The 25,559-nt window shown below is 34.9% G+C and overlaps 1 pseudogene; it reads left to right on the top strand.

Annotated features, from left to right (window-relative positions):
- The first annotated feature begins 3,108 nt into the window (after positions 1 to 3,108).
- Positions 3,109 to 25,559, top strand: part of LOC106795794 (insulin-degrading enzyme-like 1, peroxisomal) — a 25,431-nt pseudogene continuing 2,980 nt past the window's right edge.

Below are 25,559 nucleotides of genomic sequence, written 5' to 3'. Positions count from 1 at the left end.
AACAGTCTCTTACACTGAGTCAGTGGATGTAGACATTGGAGATCATATAGAAGACATGATACCTGATCTTGGACAAGAGCGTTTTCGGCAAGTACATGCACATTTCTATGAGAAATTACAAAGTGATTCAAAGAAGTCATTGTATTTGGGGTGCACAACCTTCACACGGTAGTCAGCAGTGTTAGACTAGTCAACTTGAAGGGAAGATTTGGGTGAAGTGACAAAAGCTTCACAAAATTGCTTGTGTTATTGAAGATGTTTCCTGAAGATAACATGTTGCCAAAAAATCACTACAAGGCGTAGAAGATATTATGTCCTATGGGTATGGAGTACCAGAAAATACATGCATGCTCTAATGATTGCATATTGTACAAAAATTAGTTTGTCGAAATGCACAAACCCCACCTATGGTGTATCACGGTACAAAGTGAAGGATGACGACTATAGTGATGATGCAATAACAACCAACGGTCGTCCAACAAAGGTGTTATGGTATCTTCCAATAATTCCAAGGTTTAAGCGATTGTTTGCTAACGAAAATGATGCAAAACACCTTAGATGGTATGCAGATGGAAGAAAAACTGATGGATTACTACAACATCCGATTGATTCTCCCCAATGGAATACAATTGATCGTTTATATCCAGATTTTAAGGAAGAGCCAAGAAACCTAAGGCTTGGTCTTGCTTCGGATGGAATGAATCCTTTTGATAAATTAAGCACTAACCAAAGTTCAATATTGAGAATCAATACCAACTAAAAGCATTCATTGTTGAAAGATATGTTGCTGAATAATCTATTGAGTTTTCTTCAGAGTACACTAAAATAGTGAAACCTGTTGGGCTTCCTCAAACTCGTCATGATTGGAGACGGGGAGGTAAGGGTACATGAGAATATAATGTTGTAACTATGAGTCGATAGGAGGTCTCACAAGCTCATTTGTATATATTGAATAACACACAAGAGGTTCTTCCATATAGATACTCACAAATAATTTATGACAGCTACTCACCCAAAAATGAACATGAAGGTGTTGCAAGAGCATAATAAAACTTTCATAAATTGGTTTAAAGATGCAATCTTGGGTGATGACAATGCTTCTAAAACATTAAGATTGTTAGTTGTTGGGCCAAATCTCAATGTCCCTACTTGGAAGGGATATGATATCAACAATTATTCCTTCTATACAAAGTCACAAGATGATAAAAAAATAGTGTGCAGAACAGTGGGGTGAGCCTTGAGGCTGATTCCGAACACTTTTGTAGTGCATCAAATAACAACCCGATTCAAGAGTTCATGCCTTACTTTGGAGTGATTGAAGAAATCTAGGAGCTTGATTACATTGAATTCAGAGTGTCTTTTTTTAAGCGTAAGTGGGTTAATGGAAATACCGGTGTACATCAAGATGAAATGAGATTTACTTTGATAGACCTTCATAAGGTGGCTCACAAGGACGAGCCTTTCATCATGGCAAAACAAGCAAGGCAAGTGTTTTATGTCCAAGATCTGTGTGACCCGAGATAGTCAATGGTTCTACAAGAAAGAACAAGTGATATCAGTCACCAGAATTATAATTCAAAACTTTATATTTGTGAGTCAACTTCTTTCTCCACACAAATGCCTTCCATAATGGAAGACCATGAAGTGGATGATGTACATGCAAATCATAATGATCATGATGAAAGTTTATGGGAGAACATTCCTACGTAACTGCATTATATGAAAGTAATGTTTATGATATTACATGATATGTAATTATTTTTTTTAATGTGCATATTTACAATTTATTACTTTTGTATCTTTGTGATTGATGCTAATTTTAAATTTGGTTTTTTTTCATAGAGTCATGGCAACACTCCCAGGGTCCCCTTCCCATTCATCAGATCCTTCGGAGTCTATGTCTAGGAGGAGTAGACAATCCACACGACTGAGAAGCGTGACTGTAAGAAACTTGGATCAACCCAGGCCAATGGTTAATGTCAATCCTACCATTGGGAAAGGATTAGGCCTACATAAAAAGAAGTTCCACAACTATTTGGGGGTAGTAGCTCAAGAAAAGATTTCTATTGTCCATTTCAATTGGAAAGTTGTACCGGAATCTCTAAGCAATCTAATATGGGATGACATTTTGGTATGTCTAGTTAACTACCTATGTTTTTGAATTTGTTTAATTTAAGTTGAAAACGTTGTGATTCACTAACTCTTACATAACAATTTCTTATGCAAGGAAAATTTGATATCCCAAAAGCATCCAATGCCAAGAAAAAGGTGATGTCATTGGTGGCCACTTGATGGAGGCAATTTAAGTCATCCCTGACCACTAAATACATATATGCAGACAATAAGGGTCAAGATAATCAGGCTCCTAGTAAAAAGTATGGTTTGGATCCAGAAACTTGGGAGGAATTTGATGTAAGCCGCAAAACCCCGAATTGGCAGGTTAGATGTGGATGTCTTTTTCTTTAAATTGAAATTGAAATTTATAATTTTATTTTATTAATTTGCTGAAATTCTATGCAATTTATCACAAGGAAATAGAAAGAAAGCTCAGGAAATTAAAAAATACAATGACTGTCCACACTTACTATCTCGCGGGGGTTATGATTTTCTTGAAAAGAAGCTCATGGAGAAGAAAAAGAAGAAAAGACAAGAGGAAGCAATGCTAATTGAGGATTCAGCAATGGTCGTCGACCCTCTATCTCCCATTGCAAGACATGTGAAGTGGAAGTTGGCCCACACAAAGTTATATAGGCAGATGACATCTAAGGCGACACAAGAAATTTTTGATAAAATTATGAGTTCATATTCAGTTTCATGTGTACTTTTTGTATAATAACAACCTCATTTGATCTATGTACATGTCGTGGTTGTTACAAGACTCCCTATAAGAACAAATGACACAAGGCAACTTTGTTCCCTATGGTCGTAAGGGATATACTCAATACTGCCATTGGGTGACTGGAACACCCAAGTCGTGTTTGAGCTACAAGAAGTGGGGTGACAATCAACCAATACTTTGGACAGGCATCACATGCCTCCAACAATTTCTTTGCATTGATCAGCCCACAACAGTTGGTTGAGATAATCAAAAACCTTAAGGAAGAGTGAATGAGAGCAGTAGAAGAGGGAAACAAACAGAGTTTGGAGAAAATGAAAGAAGAGTTGAAGAAGGTCATCAAAATGGAATTATCCCAAATGGCATCATTGCACTCAACCCCTATTGAGGCAGATATCCAAGTATTTGATGCATGTGTGAGTACAAAGGGGAGTTGTGCTAAAACTGTTGCCAATCCATCAGGGGAAGAGCATGTCGCTAATGTCAAGCCAACTATGGGGTTACACGTTCAAGATGATCATTCTACCCGCCTGGTGGCCTTGGGAAAAGTATATAAGGAGGTGTCCACCATACACAACATGCCTTATGCAGATGATGTGGTCAATGTGAGTGTTGCAAAAGTTTACGACGATAACGCTCAAGTCCTTTTTCCCACATCTGAGGTTCAGTATGTGAGGCAGAACCTGGACAAATTCATTGCATGGCCGAGACATCTTGTGAAACTTGTTTACTAACATTTGGTTAATTATTATGTTTATTAACTAAATGGGATTCACAAATTCATCCAAAGAAACAGGATGAACATGTTCAAAGGTTGAAACCTGTTGGTGGAACTGATCCCTTAGTTAATTTGATTTAAAATTTGTATGATCTTTACAAGAAGCCTCTTGAGTTGTTGTGGAATGGGACTAAATTTGGGATTCTGAATGTAGAAGCATTCTTTTTCATAACATATTCTGATGTAAATGAAATAATATCAGGTGAAAAATGTTTGAACATATTTATACTACATTTATGGATTATGTAAGTAAATTTTATTTGAAGGTGTACTTTCATTAACTAATAATTAATATTCCTTGTGATATATATGATAAACAATTTTCATTTGTGATCTTAAAAGTAGGTTTATGGATGAGTCAAGTATAAGGTTGGGTCATGGTTCCATGTATGAATTCCTTGAGCCTTAGTCCATACATAATGCAAAGGATAAACATGATGAATGTCAAAATTACATTGAAACATGGGTGAAGGAATCACAAAGAGAGATCTACCTAAGACCTTACTTTAATCAGTAAGTAAAATTTAACAAATGCATTAAATGAATGTTTGCATTATAGGTAGGTAAGTATTCTCGAATTTAGTGGCCACTGGTAGCTTGTCATTGGGTGTCCTAGGAACGACCTTGTTGTATGGTTTTGTTCCTTGCGTAAGAAGCCTGATATTCACATTAAAGCCGCACTTAACAAGTTAAGTTTTAAATTATAACTCATTTACTCTATTCTTAGCATGGATAAGTAAATTCTTTTATCCTCATATATACATTGATCTTTTTATTGGATCGAGTGGCCTCAGAATAATTAAGAAGGGGGGTTGAATTAATTATTCCTAAAACTTTACCAATAAAAATTACTCTTTTAAGGCTTTTACTTATGTTGTTAAGAGAATATGGAGTAGAAGAGAAAATTAAAAGAAAGTAAAAGCGGAAATTAAATGCACAGCGGAAAGTAAAAGAGTAGGGAAGAAGGAAACAAACACACAAGAATTTTTATACTGGTTCAGCACAAACTCGTGCCTACCTCCAGTCCCCAAGCGACCTGTGGTCCTTGAGATTTCTTTCAACCTTGTAAAAAACCTTTTACAAGCAAAGATCCACAAGGGATGTACCCTCCCTTGTTCTCTTTGAACCTAGTGGATGTACCCTCCACTAGAACTGATCCACAAGAGATGTACCCTCTCTTGTTCTCAGTCAAACCCAAGTAGATGTACCCTCTACTTGTGCCACAAAGGATGTACCCTCCAATGTGTTAAGACAAAGATCTCAGGCTGTTAAACCTTTGATACTTTGTGAATGGGGATACAAAATAATTCTTAGGCGGTTAAACCTTTGAACGCTTTTGTATTATGGAATGGGAAGAATCAAAAGAATTCTCAAACTGTGTCGTTTTGAATTCTTTGACAAGGGAGAAGGGAGACACAAAAGAATTCAGGCGGTTAGTCCTTTGTTCTTTTGGAAAAGGGAGAAGAGAGACACAAAAAGAATTCAGGCGGTTAGTCCTTGGCGAATTATTTTTGGCAAAGGGAGAAGAGAATGAAAAGGTGAATAGCACAAGTTTTCAAGGTTTGGAAAACCAGAAAACTTCAGAAAAGCTTTTGGTACAAAGAAGAAGAAGAAGTTCAAAGAGATTCAAGGCTTGTAAAGGATTGTTTGAATAAATTGGAAAAGTGTTCAAGATTGGAATGATTGATTTGAAATGCAAAACAAAGCCTTGCTTTTATAGACTCTTCATGTCTGGTCAAGAAGGCCATTCAGAAGAGTTATAACTTTTAGAAAAGCTTAAAACCCATTTGAAAAATTCAAAACCTTTTTGAAGAGTTACATCTTTAGATTTTTCAGAAACAGTCACTGGTAATCGATTATCAAATATGTGTAATCGATTACACAAAGCTTTTGAATGAAACAATGTGACTCTTCACTTTTAAATTTGAATTTCAACGTTCAAGGACACTGGTAATTGATTACCAAAACATTGTAATCGATTACAGCCTTTTGAAAATATTTGGAACGTTGTAAATTCAGTTTAAAAACATTTTCAAAACCATTTTGCTACTGGTAATCGATTACAGCAATATGGTAATCGATTACCAGAGAGTAAAAACTCTTTGGTAAATGTTTTGTCAAAAACTCATGTGCTATTCAAAGTTTTGAAAAACTTTTTAATACTTATCTTGATTGAGTCTTTTCTTCATTCTTGAATCTTGAGTCTTGATTCTTGATTCTTGAATCTTGATCTTGATTCTTGAGATCTTGAATCTTGAATCTTGATACTTGTTTGTAGGCTTTCTTCTTGAGTCTTGAGTTCTTCTTGATCTTTGAACTCTTGACTTGTTCTTGATTCACTTGAGATGTTCTTTGATCTTTTGAGCTTTTTGTTCATCACCTTTGTCATCATCTTTTCTTGACATCATTGTTATCATCAAAACACCTTTGAATCATTGTTGATTCATCATGAAGCTTTGCTTCCACACTTTTTTTAACTAGTGCAATGAAGAGATTGAAGACTAGTTTGGATGATAAATCTAATCAAGTTGCACCTCCCTAGATTGAAGTAAAAGTTAGTCATTTAATCAATGTTTTAATTCATTAGTAGGGATATTTTGTAACTTTGTAATTATCAGATTCAAATATATTTCATACTGAATTTAGAGTCATGTTCAAAGCGGAGGCTATGAGTGTGGCTATTATGTCATGCATTGGATGTGTAACATAGTCATGGGGGGTTTGAAGAATAAGTAGAACATGATATATTTACTTTAACAAATTTCAATTATTAGTGTACTACTTTTAAATCATTTTACATGTACATGACTAATTTGTATATTTTATATTTTGTAGTGGTTTGGTGATGGAAAACCATTAGACATGGAGACCATCAAAAAAATTCACAAGCAATGGGCAACACACTTTTTAGAAGTTAAAAACATGCGATTTAGAAAAATTTAGATGATATAGGAGGAATTTATATATTGTATTTTGTTGGATCGAATGGCCTTAGAATAATTAAGAAGGGAGGTTGAATTAATTATTCCTAAAACTTTAACAATTAAAAATTACTCTTTTAAGGCTTTTACTTTTGTTGTTAAGAGAATATGGAGTAGAAGAGAAACTTAACAGAAAGTAAAAGCGAAAACTAAATCCACAGCGGAATGTAAAAGAGTAGGGAAGAAGGAAACAAACACACAAAAGTTTTTATACTGGTTTGGCAACAACCCGTGCCTACCTCCAGTCCCCAAGCGACCTGCGGTCCTTGAGATTTCTTTCAACCTTGTAAAAATCTTTTTACAAGCAAAGATCCACAAGGGATGTACCCTCCCTTGTTCTCTTTGAACCTAGTGGATGTACCCTCCACTAGAACTGATCCACAAGAGATGTACCCTCTCTTGTTCTCAGTCAAACCCAAGTAGATGTACCCTCTACTTGTACCACAAAGGATGTACCCTCCAATGTGTTAAGACAAAGATCTCAGGCTGTTAAACCTTTGATACTTTGTGAATGGGGATACAAAAGAATTCTTAGGCGGTTAAACCTTTGAACGCTTTTGTATTAGGGAATGGAAAGAATCAAAAGAATTCTCAGACTGTGTCATTTTGAATTCTTTGACAAGGGAGAAGGGAGACACAAAAGAATTCATACGGTTAGTCCTTTGTTCTTTTGGAAAAGGGAGAAGAGAGACACAAAAAGAATTTAGGCGGTTAGTCCTTGGCGAATTCTTTTTGGAAAAGGGAGAAGAGAATGAAAAGGATGAATAGCACAAGTTTTCAAGGTTTAGAAAACCAGAAAACTTCATAAAGCTTTTGGTACAAAGAAGAAGAAGAAGTTCAAAGAGATTCAAGGCTTGTAAAGGATTGTATGAATAATTGTTCAAGATTGTTGTTGAAAAGATTGATTGAAAATGCAAAACAAAGTCTTGCTTTTATAGACTCTTCATGTCTGGTCAAGAAGGCCATTCAAAAGAGTTATAACTTTTAGAAAAACTTAAAACCCATTTGAAAAAGTCAAAACCTTTTTGAAGAGTTACATCTTTAGATTTTTCAAAAACAAACACTGGTAATCGATTACCAAATAAGTGTAATCGATTACACAAAGCTTTTGAGTGAAACAATGTGACTCTTCATTTTTAAATTTGAATTTCAACGTTCATGGACACTGGTAATTGATTACCAAAACATTGTAATCGATTACAGCCTTTTGAAAATATTTGGAACGTTGTAAATTCAGTTTGAAAACTTTTTCAAACTCATTTTGCTACTGGTAATCGATTACAACAATATGGTAATCGATTACCAGAGAGTAAAAACTCTTTGGTAAAGGTTTTGTCAAAAACTCATGTGCTATTCAAAGTTTTGAAAAAACTTTTTAATACTTATCTTGATTGAGTCTTTTCTTCATTCTTGAATCTTGAGTCTTGAATCTTGATCTTGATTCTTGAGATCTTGACTTGTTCTTGATTTACTTGAGATGTTCTTTGATTCACTTGAGTTGTTCTTTGATCTTTTGAGCTTTTTGTTCATCACCTTTGTCATCATCTTTTGTTGTCACCATTGTTATCATCAAAACACCTTTGAATCATTGTTGATTCATCATGAAGCTTTGCTTCCACAATCTCCCCCTTTTTGATGATGACAACTTCTGAAATCAAGAAACACACACACACTTTTTCCTAGTCGATCACTCTTATAAATGCTCCCCCTTTGTTTTTGAATTTATGCTTATCTTAAAATTAAATTGTTTACTCATGTGAGTTCTTGATTTGTCCCTATTTCTCTCCCCCTTTGGCATCAACAAAAAGCCAAAGTGCGTATCAAACTTAAAGTATGCAAATATATCTTAAACATTCATACAACATTCATAAAAAATATTAACCACAACATGAAGTAAAAACCATGAAGTAGCAATCATAAACAGATTAACTTATAAAATCCACATAGTCAAATAACATACTTGTTCAACCAAACCATGCAAATAAGGAAATAATAAATTGTTCAAATACCATAGTAATATACAAATTTATTTTGAGAAGTCACTAACATCTATTAGTCCTAATTCTCTTCTTATGTTATAGAAGGTATCTTTACTTAGTGGTTTTGTAAAGATGTCTGCAAGTTGATTTTTAGTATCTACAAATTCTAAAACAACATCACCTTTTAAAACATGATCTCTAATAAAATGATGCCTAATTTCTATATGCTTGGTTCTAGAATGAAGAACTGGATTCTTAGATATGTTTATGGCACTTGTGTTGTCACATTTTATGGGAATGTGATCTAATACTATTCCATAGTCAGATAGTTGTTGTTTCATCCACAAAATTTGTGCAGAACAACTACCGGCAGAAATATATTTTGCTTCTGCTGTGGATAAAGCTACACTATTTTGTTTCTTGCTATTCCAAGAAACAAGTGCAGACCCTATGAATTGACATGTACCACTAGTACTCTTCCTATCTGTTTTTGATCCAGCAAAGTCTGAATCTGAGTATCCTACTAGGTTACATAAAGAATTCTTAGGATACCATAATCCTAAACTAACTGTTCCTAATAGATATCTTATGATTCTTTTTACTTCCAATAAATGTGAAAACTTTGGATTTGATTGAAATCTGGCACACATGCATACACTAAACATAATATTTGGCCTACTTACAGATAAGTAAAGTAGAGATCCAATCATACCTCTGTATTGCTTCGGATCAACAGGTTGTCCAGATTCATCTTTATCAAGATAACAACTTGTATTCATAGAAGTAGGCAGGTGTTTTGAGTTTTCCATTCCAAATCTCTTAATGAGTTCTTTGCAATACTTTGCTTGATTGACGAAGATCCCATCATTTGTTTGTTTGATTTGTAGTCCAAGAAAGTAATTTAGCTCACCCATCATGGAAATCTCAAACTCACTTTGCATATCAATAGAAAACTCCTTGCACAAAGATTCATTAGTAGATCCAAAAATTATATCATCAACATAAATTTGTACTAACAAGATATCATTATCCTTCTTTTTTATGAATAAGGTAGTATCTACTTTCCCTCTAGTAAAATTCTTTTCTAATAGGAATTTACTTAATCTTTCATACCAAGCCCTAGGTGCTTGTTTTAAGCCATAAAGTGCCTTCTTTAATCTATAGACATGGTCTAGTTTTTGTGAATCTTCAAACCCAGGAGGTTGTTCCACATATACCTCCTCCTAAATTAGACCATTTAAGAAAGCACTTTTGACATCCATTTGATATAGTTTAAAATTCATAATAGATTCATATGCTAATAACATCCTAATTGCTTCTAATCTAGCTACAGGTGCAAAAGTTTCTTCATAGTCTATACCTTCTTCTTGGTTATATCCTTTTGCTACAAGTCTAGCTTTATTCCTAATTACTATACCATTTTCATCCAATTTATTTCTAAATACCCATTTAGTTCCTATGATTGGATAATCTGAAGGTTTTTCTACTAATTCCCATACATCATTTCTTTCAAATTGATTTAATTCTTCTTGCATAGCTACTATCCAATGGTCATCTATAATGGCTTCTTTAAAGTTTTTAGGTTCTATTAATGAAACAAATGCCATATTATTGCATAAATCTTTAAGAGAGTGTCTAGTTGTTACCCCTTTCGAGATATCACCGATGATGTTATCAAGAGTATGATTTCTCGAAGTTTTCCATTCTTTAGGAAGATTATCATTTTCTTGTGTTGTGTCATCTTGATCATCCTTGTCTTCATCATCTCTCTTTCTTTTCAGATTTCTTTCTTCATTTTGAGTATCTTCCAAAGTATCTGTAATATCATCAACAAACTCCTTTCTTGGGGAGGTAATGTTAGTTTCATCAAAAGTAACATGTATTGATTCCTCAATTGTCATAGTTCTTTTGTTGTATATTCTAAATGCTTTACTATGTAAGGAATACCCAAGGAAGATACCCTCATCTGCCTTGGCATCAAACTTTCCTAGACTTTCTTTACCATTGTTTAGAACAAAACATTTACATCCAAAAACATGTAAATGTGCAATATTTGGTTTTCTATTGTTAAAAAGTTCATATGGGGTTTTCTTAAGAATAGGTCTAATTAAGGCTCTGTTCATAATATAACATGCGGTGTTAACCGCTTCTGCCCAAAAGTATTTTGGAAGAGGTGTGTCATTTAAAAGAGTTCTAGCAATTTCTTGTAGGGCTCTATTTTTCCTTTCTACTACTCCATTTTGTTGAGGTGTCCTAGGTGCAGAAAAATTGTGTTCTATACCATACTCATCACAAAAAATTTCAAAATCATTGTTTTCAAATTCACCTCCATGATCACTTCTGATGGAGATGATTTTGAGATTCTTTTTGTTTTGAATAACTTTGGCAAGTCTTCTAAATGCATGAAATGCATCATTCTTATGAGTAAGAAATAAAGTCCAAGTATATCTAGAATAATCATCAACAATTACTAATGCATAGTAACTTCCACCAAAACTCATGACCCTAGATGGTCCAAACAAATCCATGTGTAATAATTGCAATGGTTGAGTGGTAGAAACAATATTTTTAGATTTAAAGGATACTTTTGTTTGTTTACCTTTTTGGCATGCATCACATAACTTATCTTTTTCAAATTTTAATCTATGCAATCAAATAACTAGATCTTTTGAAATTAACCTATTTAGATGATCCATGTTAATATGAGCAATTCTCTTATGCCATAACCATGGATCACAGTCTTTACTTAAAAAGCATCTATCATTTATAGATTTTTGTTTTAGATCAATCATGTAGACATTATTTTCTCTAAAACCTATATGTTAAATATCTTTGTCATGCTCATGCTTAATAACACATTTTTCAAAATCAAAAGATACTTTATATCCTTTATCACATAATTGACTAACACTTAATAAACTATGCTTCAAACCTTCTACAAGCAACACATTTTCAATAGGAGTAGAAGAACTCGTACCTATTTTACCTACTCCAATAATTTTGCCCTTGTTGTTGTCGTCGTATGTAACATGTCCACTTTTCTTGGGGGAAATAGTTGTGAACTTGGATACATCACCCGTCATGTGCTTGGAACATCCACTGTCTATGTACCATTTCTTCCTTATAGAATCTTCTTTGTTATTCTCATCAGATTTTGTCATAAGACATAAGTTGACTTGGTCTTCATCATGAGCTTTGAGTAACCTGTTCCTGAAAATACTTTTGAAAGACAAAGAATCTAAAGAGGTCATTAACCTTGAAGTTGTTAGACTTTCTACAAGAAATCTGCTCTGATACCACTTGTTGGATCAAGTGGCCTCAGAATAATTAAGAAGGGGGGTTGAATTAATTATTCCTAAAACTTTACCAATTAAAAATTACTCTTTTAAGGCTTTTACTTTTGTTGTTAAGAGAATATGGAGTAGAAGAGAAACATAACAGAAAGTAAAAGCGAAAATTAAATGCACAACGGAAAGTAAAAGAGTAGGGAAGAAGGAAACAAACACACAAGAGTTTTTATACTGGTTCGGCAACAACCCGTGCCTACCTCCAGTCCCCAAGCGACCTGTGGTCCTTGAGATTTCTTTCAACCTTGTAAAAATCCTTTTACAAGCAGAGATCCACAAGGGATGTACCCTCCCTTGTTCTCTTTGAACCTAGTGGATGTACCCTCCACTAGAACTGATCCACAAGAGATGTACCCTCTCTTGTTCTCAATCAAACCCAAGTAGATGTACTCTTTACTTGTACCACAAAGGATGTACCCTCCAATGTGTTAAGACAAAGATCTCAGGTTGTTAAACCTTTGATACTTTGTGAATGGGGATACAAAAGAATTCTTAGGCGGTTAAACCTTTGAACGCTTTTGTATTAGGGAATGGGAAGAATCAAAAGAATTCTCAGACTGTGTCATTTTGAATTCTTTGACAAGGGAGAAGGGAGACACAAAAGAATTCAGACGGTTAGTCCTTTGTTCTTTTGGAAAAGGGAGAAGAGAGACACAAAAAGAATTCAGGCGGTTAGTCCTTGGCAAATTCTTTTTGGCAAAGGGAGAAGAGAATGAAAAGGATGAATAGCACAAGTTTTCAAGGTTTAGAAAACCAGAAAACTTCAGAAAGCTTTTGGTACAAAGAAGAAGAAGAAGTTCAAAGAGATTCAAGGCTTGTAAAGGATTGTATGAATAATTGTTCAAGATTGTTGTTGAAAAGATTGATTGAAAATGCAAAACAAAGTCTTGCTTTTATAGACTCTTCATGTCTGGTCAAGAAGGCCATTCAGAAGAGTTATAACGTTTAGAAAAACTTAAAACCCATTTGAAAAAGTCAAAACCTTTTTAAAGAGTTACATCTTTAGATTTTTCAGAAACAAACACTGGTAATCGATTACCAAATAAGTGTAATCGATTACACAAAGCTTTTGAGTGAAACAATGTGACTCTTCATTTTTAAATTTGAATTTCAACGTTCATGGACACTGGTAATTGATTACCAAAACATTGTAATCGATTACAGCCTTTTGAAAATATTTGGAACGTTGTAAATTCAGTTTGAAAACTTTTTCAAACTCATTTTGCTACTGGTAATCGATTACAACAATATGGTAATCGATTACCAGAGAGTAAAAACTCTTTGGTAAAGGTTTTGTCAAAAACTCATGTGCTATTCAAAGTTTTGAAAAAACTTTTTAATACTTATCTTGATTGAGTCTTTTCTTCATTCTTGAATCTTGAGTCTTGAATCTTGATCTTGATTCTTGAGATCTTGACTTGTTCTTGATTTACTTGAGATGCTCTTTGATTCACTTGAGTTGTTCTTTGATCTTTTGAGCTTTTTGTTCATCACCTTTGTCATCATCTTTTGTTGTCATCGTTGTTATCATCAAAACACCTTTGAATCATTGTTGATTCATCATGAAGTTTTGCTTCCACATATTTATGTCTATTACAAACATTAATATCACTTATTAATTTATTGACAATTCTTCTCTCCATTTCTTTTCAAAATTAAAATTGACTCGTATGACCTTCTCTATCAATTTCTTTGTAAGCATCATACCTCTTCTCTCGGTTGTTTCATTTTATTACCAATTCATCAAGTGAAAGGAGCGTAGGAACTTGAGGTGATGAAAACAACAGAATATTAAAGGAAGCAACCTTATGAGATGAGGTTTTATGTTGTTCAATTTCATTGCCTCTAGTTTAAATTCTCCTATGCAAGTATCTTCTGTGTGCTTAACTAATATTGTATTCATATCATCATTCGATCCCCAATAAAATTGAATAGATATGCAGAGACATTTTGGGTAACTATGACACAATGGAGCACAAATATCTAATAGATAGAGTTGCAACAGTAGCAGATACAATTGGAATTGAAACTGATTTTGTCAAAGCATCTTTGTCTCCACAATAGAAATATGGATTTATTTCCTCTCTAAAAGTTGTCGGTCATCATGTTGCGATGGTAAGTTGGACTGATTTGTTGCCTTTGTCGTTCATATGTTTTTCTTCCTTTCCTCTCCTGTTTATCCTCCTTATATACTTTTGGTTTCTCTCTTCCAATATGTATGTGGATCATTGGGTGCTTTACTGGCATTGCAAATTGTGTTTTTAAGCCTCTCACGGAGAAATATTTATAATCTCTCTCGGTCCCCCCCCCCCCCCCTGAAACATTACAATCTATAGAGCTTCAGAAACATCTCAGTGATGAAGATCATCCGTATCATAAATTTAGTACAGGTCAGTGGTTGATTTATTTTTTTCTATTTTTTTATAAACTCAAACAACTGAACTTTGAACTTTTGCACCATACTGCTTGCATTTTTGTATGATTTATTTAGTCAAAGAACTGATAGCAAGCTATGCCTTGCTTTTGTGTGCAAAATCTAAAAACAGTGATATTGATATTTTTCCTAATTATTATTTTTATAATGAAAATAATTGGTTGTTTCATAAATGTGATGATAATGCCAAGAGCTAGATTTTATGTTTTTCCAAGTTATCTTTTTGCCTTGTCCAAGAATGAAGACATGTGGAATTTTTTTTGTCAAACCAAAAATTAGGGAGTATTTTCAAACGATGCTTTGTAATGCTTATCGTCATGTGCTTTCTTCCTTGTCCAAGTTCATTAGTTTTAAGAATTTGTCTTTCGTTGCAATTCTATCTGTTTAAATGCATTATTGTGTATTCGAATTCAAATAAATTTTGTCTACTGGGTATAGAATCAATATTTTGCTACAAATTTCTTTGAAGTACACGGGGACTGCCATGGCTATATTTTGGATATGCACAGTATATGATTTTAGATTTTCTTGGATCTTTGTCTTTTCTTTTATCATATTGATACCTGCTGACTTCTGAGCCAGCTGGTTTATAAAAATATTGAAGTTCCAAATATTGAAGTTTGTGTTTTTATTTTTTAAATAAGCACGGATTTCAAGTTTATGTGCATGAGTATTATGTCATTTTTATGATTCTGCATATAACTTGCTCTGCTGATTAGTGCTTAAAACTATGCTTAACTTCATTATAATTTGTTCTAAAAGAAATTCCCAAATGAAACTAAAATATTTGCAATAGTTATCATGTTTGCAATCTTCTTCTCATCACAATCATTACTGCATATAAAATAGTTGTTTTGTTAGGGAACTGAGACACTTTGGAAGTTAGACCAAAAGCAAAAGGATTAGACAAAAGGAATGAGCTTCTTAAATTCTATGAATAAAACTATTCTGCTAATCTAATGCATCTAGTTATATACATGAGTCGTAACAAATGTCTTGTTTACAATATATGGGTTGTATTATTTATTTATCTTTTTTGAATGGCTACAATCCTATTATTTGTGCATGGATATTTTCAGAAAGCCTTGATAAAATTCAAAACCTTGTAGAAGAAAAGTTCCAGGATATTATAAACATCAATAAAAGTTGTTTCCGTGCTCGTGTTCAGCCATGCAAATCAGAGCATTTGTGGGTGCACATTTTCTATTTGTCTTAATGGTAAAATCTAACTAATTTCTTCACATTGATTCTAATCTATTCCTTATTTTGGCTTTCTGTTTTAGATTCTTGTCAAGACTGTCCCAATAAAGCAAGGTCATAAATTGAGAATAGTATGGCCAGTAACCCCTGAAATTCATCATTACATTGAAGGGCCATGCAAGTATCTTGGTCATCTCATTGATCATGAAGGAAAAGGGTCTTTATATTACATCTTGAAAAAAAATGGGTGGGTACTCTCCATCTTTTGAATATTTCATCATTAATTTTGTGGGTATTGTCTACCTCATTTGAAATCTGATCCTTCTATTTTACATGAGATTTTGTCCGGGTTTTAAATAGCACGCTAGTGCTGTCCCTGGCCACTACAGGGGCAGCCAAAGTGTTGTGGCTGCAGCGGACCAAATAGTGGGCTGAGTAGCAACCATAGTTGGCAATGTAGCGGCCCTATGGGTTGATTCCCAAAAATCCCTCTGAACAGAGACATTAGGCTTTTTTGGAAGGCTACTTTTGGGATTTTAATTTCCAGAAATTAAAACAATAAATAATAGTGAAAATGATGCACAAGTCTTGGATTAAGAAGATGATGATGATTGATATTCCTATCTAGGAAACTTGTATTGGATCTTTGTTGGTATTGTGAATTATCTCATTTTACCCCCTAGAAAAAAATTATATTTGCAGGATGGGCTACGGGCTTGAATGTTGGCGAATCAGATTGGAGTTTGGATTTTTCTTTCTTTAAAGTTGTAATTGATCTTAATGATGCCAGCCATGGTTAGTCTTCCCTCTCCCGCCTTCCTCTATCTTTTTCTCATTTGTTGTACATATTCTCCCCTTTCAAAAAAATTTACCATGTTAATTTTAAACATGCTCTATTCATGGCATAAATTATGTGATTGTTAAATTTACCACCACAACTACTACTTCTTTTACTAAATTCAAGGTTTGTTATGTATTGTTTTGTATATTGATTGATTTTGTAAACTCATCTGTACTTTTTGCTTGGATTTCTAGAGCACGTACAAGATATAATTGGGTTGTTGTTCAAATACATTGAGCTTCCACAATAGTCCGATGTTTGCAAATTGATTTTCGAAGAGATATGGATCTAGTTTAACATTTAAAAAACAACTGTTAACTTCAAAACTTTTAAGAGAAAGAATGAAAAATATCCAAACAACTTTAACTTAAATTTTAAAGGCTCTTTTTTTAACTTTAGCCTAAAAGTAACTAGTAAGTTAAAAAAACCTAGGGCAAGTGCACTCTTACCATTGCTATCTTCGTTGATGATAGTGAATTTCATCTATGCTTCACATGTGGTAGTAGGCCTACAGTTTGCCATAGGCAAACAATTGAGCTACATTAACTTTGGAGTTAATTGCTCTCTGTTTTTCTGTTTCCACACCTAGTTTAAACAGCTTCTAATGGAATTTTCTATGTTCATGAAGCTTTCAATGGTTTGTGAGACCAAGTTTTATTATCAGGACAAAATTCGTCCTAGTGATTATGTTGTTAATATTGCATCAAATAAGCAGGTACTCCATATTTCTCTGCATAAATTACTAAATAACTTTGCAAGGGAGTTTATTGATGGAAACCATATTATTAATTGTTGTTTGTTATTTTACAGTTTTATCCTGTAAAAGATTGGTTGACAGGATCATCCTTGCCTTCCAAATTTATCCCAAGTGTTATCCAAATGGTACTAGATTAGCTTTCTCCAGACAATGTTCGGTAGGTGTGCTAAAATTAAAGCTGTAAATTTATGTATATGAAGCATGTGAAGGACCAACTCTCCTAAAAGCTTAAGTTGTTATTTCACTCAACATAGAAAAAATTATTAAGGTGTTTGAGATTTTGTATTAGTGGGGTGATAACTACGAAATATGAGCTAATTTGATAATCAATTTTGGCTAATAAATGGGTGTAATTTCTTTACTTTATTATTGTTTTTAAGGAAACAATAAAGAAATTAACATCTTTGCTATTTTTTATTAGCAGAATTCAAAAGAAGAAAATCTTTACTTGTTACTAGTCATCCATCCTCTTCCTCTATTAGCCTCTGAAGTGTAAAGCCTCTCATGTCTATGAGAGGCTAAACCCCCTCAGTTGGAGCCTAGCAGCCAAAGCATCTTGTAATGTAATTGTTCTTCTTATCTATTAATGCAATTTCAATTTCTATTATTCTTTTCTGCTTTTCATTATTATTGTGTGGTTTGACCATCCATGCATCTGTTTTTAGGGGCTATTCATTGGAAAATGGTAATGTCTAAAGGATTGGGAAAGGGCATCTCAACATTGCATTGTTAGGGATAGAGTGACTTTGTTGTGCCTCTGCATACATCTTTATACTTAATGTTGTTTATGATTCCATCTTTGCACGGGGATTTGGGAGAGATAATGCATAAATTAGACTCTTCATCGTGAGGGATTCAGGTTGAGCATATTAGTAGATGTGGGTAGAAATTGAGAAAATAATTAATAGAGAAAAACATTAATATTGAATCAAGGGTAGTTAGGCATGCTAGTTCCCAATATTATCATATTTTGAATTCATCTTTTGCATTTAAGCTATTGTTTAATTTTCTTGTTATATTTTTCCTTTGCCATTTTTACTCTCAAATTTCACACTTACAATTTCTTTTCTCTTCTACTTCTTTTATTGCTTACAAACTGGGTATTTACCAACGCAAGTACAAACAAAGTCCATGTGGACTCTACACTTGAACTTCCGTTTAATTTTTACTACTTGTGATAAAATTGATACACTTGCCAATATGTTAACAAGTTTTTGGCGTCGTTGCCGGGGACTTTGGTTTTCATACTTGGTTGTTACAAATCCCAATTTGAGAGCAATAATTCTTTATTTTTTTAATTTTATTTTATTTTATTTAAAAAAAACTATTTTCAGTTTTTCTTTATTCATTCTTATTTTATTATTTTTAAAAAAATAAAAAAATAATTAGTTTTATTTATTTTAGCTTGATAACCTACACGGTAGTGTTCTTTTTTGTGTATGCGAGGAAACAACCTTGTTCCTTTGGATTTAGAAATTGAAGCAACCTGCAGAAAGAACAATGCTACAAGAAAAAGGAGAGAACAACAAGAGGTGCAGAGGAATCAAGAAGAGGGAGGACCTTCATCATCCGAATTATCTTCTCCCTCGCTTGTGGCCAGTCCACATCCTTTCTTTGAAGAACGCATCATGGCAGAAGATCGTCCACAGAGGATGACGCTAGAGGATAACTCTAGCTCTATTATACCTCAATACTTCACCAGCATAGCCAGACCAGATGTGCGGGCGATCAACATCTCATATCCATATTCCCTTATTCAGCTGATCCAAGGGAATCTATTTCACAGCCTACCAAGTGAAGATCCGTACACACATCTGGCCACATACATCGAAATTTGTAACACGGTGAAGATAGCAGGAGTGCCAGAAGACGCCATTCGCCTCAATTTATTTTCTTTCTCTTTGGTTAGTGAAACAAAAAGATGACTTCACTCGTTCAAGGGGAATAGCCTATGGACATGGGATGAGGTGGTGGAGAAGTTCCTGAAGAAGTACTTTCTGGAATCTAAAGCAGTCGAGGGTAAGGTGGAAATCTCATCCTTCCACCAACACCCTAATGAATTGTTGAGTGAAGCACTTGCCGCTTCCATGGGTTACTCCAGAAAACTTCCACACATGGGTTCAGCGAGCCAGTTCAGCTCAACATCTTCATTGATGGCTTGTGGCCTCATTCCAAGCAACTCCTAGATGCCTCCGTCGGTGGGAAGATCAAGTTGAAGACTCCAGAAAAAGCCATGGAGCTGATAGAGAGTATGGCAGCTAGTGATCATGCCATTCTCCATGATCGAGCCTACACTCCCACAAAGAAAAGCCTTCTTGAGCTCACTTCTCAAGATGTTATGTTGGCTCAAAACAAGCTCCTGACCAAGACCTTAGAGACCCTCACAGCAACTCTGAGTAATCTCCCTCAACAACTGCATGCAGTGCAACTTTCTTCATCTTCAGTCATGCACATTGGGAGATGCAACACCTGTGGTGGCACTCTCAAGTCAGGCTCATGCATGGTCCAAGACGATGCAACTAACAAAGTTAACTACATGGCCACTCAGAATCATCAAGGATTCCATCAAGAAGGACCACCAGGATTCTATCAAAGAGGTAATTTTTCACAGGGCCAGGGTTGGAGATCTTATCTAGGAAACAATTTCAACCAAGGAGGTTCATCTCATCAGCCTCCCAGCCAAGAGCCCATTCAATAGGAGAAACCCACTAAGCTGGAGGAATTACTGGTACAGTTTATGTAGAGAACCGAGTCATATTAGAAGAGTACTGATGCAACAATCAGGAATCTGGAGGTACAAGTGGGACAATTAGCCAAACAAATGGCTGAAAGATCCACTGACAACTTTGGAGCCAATACTGAGATGAATCCCAAGGAGGAGTGCAAGGTAATCTTCATTAAGAAGGAAAGTGCTGAGAAGGAAAAGAAAATTGAGGAGGATGTGCGTGATGAGGAAAAAGAAAAGAAAGAAGAGGGAGAAAAATATAAGAGCAAGGAGAACGGTGCTAAGGTCTTAACTATTAAGACCAAGATCAAGAGCCAGTTAGCTCAAGAGGCCAGAAGAGTGATACCACCAGCTTCATCAAAGGAGGCACCGTACCCTCTGGTGCCATCAAAGAAGGACACAAAATGTTACTTCAAGCGGTTCCTTGACATATTCTAGAAGCTGGAGATTACTATCCCTTTTGGAGAGGTCATACAATAGATGTCGTTGTAGAAAAAGTTCTTAAAGGACCTCCTCATAAAAAAAGGAAAGTACATCAAGAGAGAAAACATTGTGGTAGGAGAAAATTGTGGTACAGTAATCCAAAAGCTACCTCCCAAGTTCAAAGATCGAGGAAGCGTCACCATCCCATGCTCTATTGGGAGTGTATCTGTAGGTAAGGCTCTTATTGACTTAGGAGCAAATATCAATTTGATGTCGCTTTCTATGTGCAGGGGAATGGGAAACCTGAAGATTGAACCTATAAGGATGATGCTACAATTGGCAGACCGATCCATCACAAGACCAGTCGAAGTGGTAGAAGGCGTCCTGATCAAAGTCCACCAACTCACTTTTATAATTGACTTTGTAATCATGGACATTGAAGAAGATGCTGAGATCCCCTTGATTTTGGGTCGGCCATTCATGGTGACTACAAAGCGTGTTGTGGACATGAGGAAGGGCAACTTGGAGATGAGTGTGGAAGACCAAAAAGCCACCTTCAACTTGTTTGAGGGAAGTAAGCATCCCAGTGATAGCAAGACTTGTTTTAAGGTGGAGGAAATTGAGCAAAAAGCTAACCTCGTTGAGGGGCACCTGAATTCTGTGTTCTTAGAAGAAGATGAAGCCAAACCAATTATGAATCCTATAGACTCTTCTAGTGTCTTTTTGGGGCCAAAACAAGCCAAGACCCGAGCCACTCAAGACATTCCACTAGCTCCTCCACCAATGATCCCTCCGCCAGATGTCTCTCCTCCACTTGCCGGCCAGACCTCTTAGCCTTTTTCTCAGCCGGAGCAGCTCCTCCTTATGCTGCATAGCCTCCACCATGGCGAGTACCTACTGATGCAGAGCCTCCATCATCTCTCCCTCCAGCAACTAGTGATGACACTAGAGGCATTCCTAGTCCTGTAGAAGCAAGCTTCATGATGATGAATCAAGTAATTTTGATGATGACAAAAGCCCAAAAGAATGATTTCAAGATTGAGTCAACAAGTTCAAGATCAAGATTAATTTCAAGATTCATTAGAAGAAATCAAGAAGATTCAAGATTCAAGAGAAATTGATTTTAAGATTCAAGAAAAGACATCAAGAAGAATCAAGATTCAAGAGAAGAAATCAAGAAGCAACAAGTCAAGACTTCACAAGGGAAGTATTGAAAATGATTTTTCAAAAACCAAACATAGCACAGTTATGTTTTACAAAAGAGTTTTCTCAAATTTTTCTAAGTTACCAGAGTATTTACTCTCTGGTAATCGATTACTAGTGATAAAATTTGATTTCAAAAAGTTTTTAATTGAATTTGCAACGTTCCAAATGATTTTTAAATGATGTAATCGATTACAATATATTGGTAATCAATTACCAGTATATCTGAACGTTGAAATTCAAATTCAATTGTCAAGAGTCACATCTTTTCATAAAATGCATTGTGTAATCGATTACATGATTATGGTAATCGATTACCAGTGAAAAGTTTTGAATAAAAGGTCAAGAGATGTAACTCTTGACATGATTTTCTCAAGGTTATAACTCTTCCAATGGTTTTCTTGACTAGACAATAAGAGTCTATAAAAGCAAGACCTTGGCTTGCATTCACAACAACTTCTTGAACAACTTTTGAGAAACCTTTAAACCTTTACAACCTTTAAGATTCTTTAAGAATTCTTTCCTACTCATCTTTCTTCTTCTTCCTTTGCCAAAAAGCTTTCTAAGTTTTCTATTTTCCAAACCTTGTTCTTCTGCAAGTGAAAATTTTGCAGAAAACAAAAGTGTGCTATATCTTTTCATTCTCTTCTCCCTTTGCCAAAAAGAATTCAACAAGGACTAATCGCCTGAATTCTTTTTGTGTCTCTCTTCTCCCTTTTCCAAAAGAATAGAGGGACTAATCGTCTGAATTCTTTTGTGTCTCCCTTCTCCCTTTCTAAGAGAATTCAAAGGACTAACCGCCTGAGAATTCTTTTTATTCTTCCATTTCCCTTAAACAAAAGATTTCAAAGGACTAACTGCCTGATATATCTTTTGTTTCCCCTTACAAAGATTCAAAGGACTAACCGCCTGAGAATTCTTTGTCTTAACACATTGGAGGGTACATCCTTTGTGGTACAAGTAGAGGGTACATCTACTTGGGTTGTTGTAACTGAGAACAAGAGAGGGTACATCTCTTGTGGATCAGTTCAAGTGGAGGGTACATCCACTTGGTTGTTCAAAGAGAACAAGGGAGGGTACATTCCTTGTGGATCTTTGCTTGTAAATGATTTTACAAGGTTGAAAGAAATCTCAAGAACCGGTGGTTGCTTGGGGACTGGATGTAGGCACAGATTGTTGCCGAACCAATATAAAATTCTTGTGTTTGTCTTCTTCTTCGTTACACTTTTTAATTTTCGCTGTGTACTTTACTTTTACGCTTTACTTTTGTTTAAGTTACATAACTTAGTAGTAAAGCCTAAGTGAATCTAGTAACATTAAGAAGGATAAGTTTTAATTAGTCAAGATACATTAATAATTAATTCAACTCCCCCTTCTTAATTATTCCGAGGCCATTTGATCCAACAGTCCAGGTTGCTTGGCCAAAAGGCCAACGTCCTTCTGTTAGGGGGGGTGACACCTTTGGTGTAGCTAATGATGATGCTGCAGATATTGTAGCTAATGATGATTATGTTGCGGACATCAGAGATGCTCATAGAACTTGGGATCCAGGACCCACACAGGATTGAGACCCAATTTTTTCCCAGGATTTTTTTCCTTTCTTTTCTTTATTTTTCTTGTCTTTAATTTTTCTTTCTTTATTTGTTTTTATTTATTTTAATTGCAACATTTTAATTCAAGTAGTTTAATTTCAGTCATTGAATAAAAAAAATGCATGATAAAGACAAAGGAAATTAGTAATGGGCTGTGACTTGTTCTGGATAAATTGATGCATGAGATACTGTGTACTGAGAAGATAATTGTGAAAATTCTGATTCTTGTCTGAGCAGGTGTTTTTATGAGTGATGAAGTATGAATCAAAAGCATAAGAGTGAATATCTTAGCATGTTTGAATGAAAATCATGGTGTGATAAGCTAAGTACTTCATAAATGTTCGGTGAGATGTGTGACCTTATAATTGTGAGAGAACGATTGTTCCTAATTTGTTGATTTTGCATGATTCTTGGATTGTTTGAGTACAAACATAGGGTGGAAATGATCAAGGCCTTGTTTGATTTTCTTAGCCACTTAGTCAAATAGCCAACATGTTATTTGAATAAATCCCTTGCACCTTATTCAGCCTAATGCAATTAATTGTTTTTTATCTTGAGCCTAATGAAATTAATGACCACCTTATCTTCGATTGTAGGAGAGCAAGGGTCAAGGCAAATTTACCCTTAATTTTGGGGAGCTGGAATTTTAGTTAGGTGAAAAATTTTGTTTCAAAAACATCACCAACAACACACATAAAGATAAAATATGATGAGTTGCTACAGTATCAATTCAATTTCTATTGTAAAAAAAAGAAAAAAAATTCAAAAAAAAATTCAAATAAAGAGTTGATAGCAACCTAAGTTCCAAATAAAATTTGTGTGCTGTTAGGAATAGTAGGAAAGTTGGGGAATGTGAAATATAAGTCATGGGTTATCAGGTAGATGCTTTCTTAGAACCTAATTTTTGAATCCAAAGAAAAACCATGAGTTCCTTGTGAGTCCGGTCATGTTACAAGCCAAAAAAAGTCCTTAGTGATCCACAATACGTGATGTAGCTCCATTGGAGCTTGTAGGCCTTGAATCTTCTTCATCAATGGAGTCCTTTCCTTCTTGAATTTTAATGGTAGCGAAATGGAGAAGAAGAAGAGTTGAGAGGAGATGCCACTTCAAGGAGAAGATGAGTCTAGAAGAAGCTCACCACCATAAGAAGCCATGGATAAGAGCTTGAAGGTAGAAGAAGATGAATGGAGGGAGAGGGAGAGAAAGAGCACAAAAATTTGTGCCTCAAAAGAGGTTTGAACTTTGAAGTTTAATTCTCAAATGATCAAAGTTGAAAAAATGCACACACATGACCTCTATTTATAGCCCAAGTGTCACACAAAATTGGAGGGAAATTTGAATTTCTATTCAAATTTCACTTGAATTTGAAATTGAATTTGTGGAGCCAAATTTTGGAGCAAAAATTTACTAATTATGATTAGTGAATTTCAGTTATGGTTCAGCCCACTAATCCAAGATCAAGTCCAAGATTCTCCACTAAGTGTGCTTAGGTGTCATGAGACATGTAAAGCATGAAAGACATGCACAAAGTGTAACTATATGATGTGACAATGGGGTCTAGTAAGCAAATGCTCACCTCCCCCTCTAAAATTTAATTGGATTGAGTTTCTCCTAATTCAGTTAAATTTATTTCCCAACACACACATCAAATATTCACTTAATGCATGTGAAATTATAAAACTACTCCTAATACAAAAACTAGTCTAGGTGTCCTAAAATACAAGGGCTGAAAAATCCTATATTTCTAGGGTACCCTACCTACATTATGGAGCCCTAAATACAAGGACAAAAAATAATGAAATCCTAATCTAATATGTACAAAGATAAGTGGACCCAACCTTGGCGCATGGGCTCAAAAATCTACCCTGAGGTTCATGAGAACCTTAGGACCTTCTTCAACAGCTCTAGCCCAATCCTCTTGGAGCCTTTTGCTCATGACTCTGGTAACTGGTCCCTTCCTAGGGAGGATTGCATCAATACGTGTATGATTACATTAACTGAGATGAAGTACAAAGTTGGGAATATTAATTTCAGTTGTTAGATTGAAAACACTTTTAGCCGAGACATTTGTGCGTTGAGGGAAACACTAACCTTGTGAGGAATGAAGTGTGGTAAGTCTGCCTTGATGAAGTTTCCCTTTGCTAAACTTTTGCATCTCCTTGTGTATTCCTTCATGCTTCCATCACAAGATCAAGACAAATGCAAGCACAGGATCAATCAGAGAAAGGTTTGAAAAGGTTTCACAGTTATCTCATGTGTTGATACATTCAGAATTGTCTTTTGCTTGAGGACAAACAAATGTTTTAATTTGGGGGAGTTTGATAACTGCGAAATATGAGCTAATTTGATAGTAAATTTTGGCTAATAAATGGGTGTGATTTCTTTACTTGCATTGTTTTGCAATTTTTCCTCTAAAACGTGAAGTCTGCGTGAAAAGTAAGCTACCTGGTGCCTATATAAAGA

Source organism: Glycine max, chromosome 14, assembly GCF_000004515.6.
Source record: "Glycine max cultivar Williams 82 chromosome 14, Glycine_max_v4.0, whole genome shotgun sequence".
Taxonomy (NCBI): Eukaryota; Viridiplantae; Streptophyta; class Magnoliopsida; order Fabales; family Fabaceae; genus Glycine; species Glycine max.
This window is presented reverse-complemented; position numbering and strand designations above follow the sequence as displayed.